Source organism: Pistacia vera, unplaced genomic scaffold (assembly GCF_008641045.1).
Source record: "Pistacia vera cultivar Batoury unplaced genomic scaffold, PisVer_v2 Contig627, whole genome shotgun sequence".
In the NCBI taxonomy this organism is placed as follows: Eukaryota; Viridiplantae; Streptophyta; class Magnoliopsida; order Sapindales; family Anacardiaceae; genus Pistacia; species Pistacia vera.
Window position 1 is genome coordinate 93,644 of NW_022196476.1, and position 1,818 is coordinate 95,461.

Sequence of the window (1,818 nt, forward strand, 5' to 3'; positions counted from 1 at the left end):
AAGAACTACAAAATCTACTGGAATGATAAATTTGTCTACCTTTATTAGGACATCCTCCACCACTCCCCTAGGATATGTTATGGATCTATCTGCCAATTGAAGATGAATCGTGGTTGGCTTCACCTCTCCTAAACTAAGCTTCCTAAAAATGGAAAATAGTATCAATTTAATGCTAGCTCGTAAAGCACATAAAGCTTTATTAAAAAAAAAAGCTACCAATTGTGCAAGGAATATTAAAACTCCCTAGATCTCTTGATTTCAGTGGTAGTTTCTTTTGAAGCAACGCGCTACATTCCTCGGTGAACTTTACTGTCTCATGTTCTTGAAGCCTTCTCTTCTTGGTGAGAATCTCATTTACGAACTTCGCGTACTTCGGCATTTGCTCCAACATGTCTACAAAATGTATGTTAATGTTCAAAGTTCTAAACATGTCCATGAACTTACCAAATTGCTTGTTTAATCTCTGTTTTTGCACTCTGTGAGGATACGGGAGAGTCGTGTCATCCTTCATCGTAGCATGGGCATTTTTATCAATTTCTGCCCCTGTGCCTCAACACTGTATCGCGACACACTTGGTCCTGCCATCTTTTTCATCTTCAAGTTTTTTCCTTGTTTGTCCTTCTTTGCTTGCTTTCTTTAACTCCTTACCACTTCTCAGCATGATAGCATTAACTCTCTCCTTCAGATTTTTCTCAATATCACTCGGCAATGTTCCTTGAACTCTTCCTACTAAAATATTATGGATTTTCCCCATTTGAGTTTCAAGATTTCTTATGGAAGCAGATTAGTTTTGCAATAAAACTTCATACTTTTGGAGTTGAGCTTCATTCTTGTCGAACCTTTTTCCCAACTCCTCCATGAACTTAGTGAGCACACTCTCCATATTAGATCTCTTCTCTTGAGGTTGAAAACCCGGTGGTGGCTTGTGCTCATTATTGTTACTCCATGAAAATTTTGGATGATTGCTCCATGTTGGAGTGTATGTACTAGAATACGGATTCCCTTGCCCTCGTTGAAAGTTTTTGACATAGTTAGCTTGTTCCGTTTGTTCAAATGGATTTCCTTCTTGACAATCCTTCTATAAATGATTTCTTGCACAAAGTTTATAAGTTAGGGAAGATGATTCAATAGCATTTACCTTTAGGGCAACTCCCAATTGCTTTTGTATAGCTGAAAGTTGAGTATCCAACACGGTGTAGCCATCGACTTCATGCACTCCCGCTACTCTCTTAGGAACATTCCTTTCCAAAGGTCTCATGTAATTGTTGGTAGCCATCACCTCAATCAATTTATAGGCTTCCTTTGGTGTTTTATTATTCAAAGCTCCCCTACTTGCAGCATCAATCATCACTTGCATATTTGGCAGCAACCCATTGTAAAACGTCTACACTTGCGACCATATTGGTAGCCCATGGTGAGGACACCTCCATAAGAGATCCTTATATCTCTCCCAAGCTTCATAGAGTGACTCCATATCTTGCTGGAAAAAATTAGTGATGTCACTCCTCATCTTAGCAGACTTGACAGGTAGGAAATATTTCATAAGAAATGCTTGAGCCTAACTCATTCCATATAGTAATATTTCGTGATGGCAGAGAAATCAACCAAGCCTTAGCTTTATCCCGAAGAGAGAATGGGAAAAGTCTAAGCCTAATTGCATCATCAGATACTCCAATGTGTATGAATGTGTTGCATAGCCCCAGAAAGTTTGTGATATGCAAGTTGGGATCATCATTAGGTAACCCTGAAAATTGAACTGAATGTTGTATCAATTGAATAATTCTTGGCTTTGTTTCAAAAGTATTTGCTTGAACTGGT

The 1,818-nt window shown here is 38.6% G+C and overlaps 1 non-coding gene across 1 annotated transcript; it reads left to right on the plus strand.

Moving 5' to 3' along the window:
• Nucleotides 1-1,406: 1,406 nt before the first annotated feature.
• On the plus strand, nucleotides 1,407-1,513 carry LOC116111130. Its single transcript, XR_004125008.1, has one exon. It is a non-coding gene; the product is annotated as a small nucleolar RNA R71 (small nucleolar RNA).
• The last annotated feature ends 305 nt before the right edge of the window (nucleotides 1,514-1,818 follow it).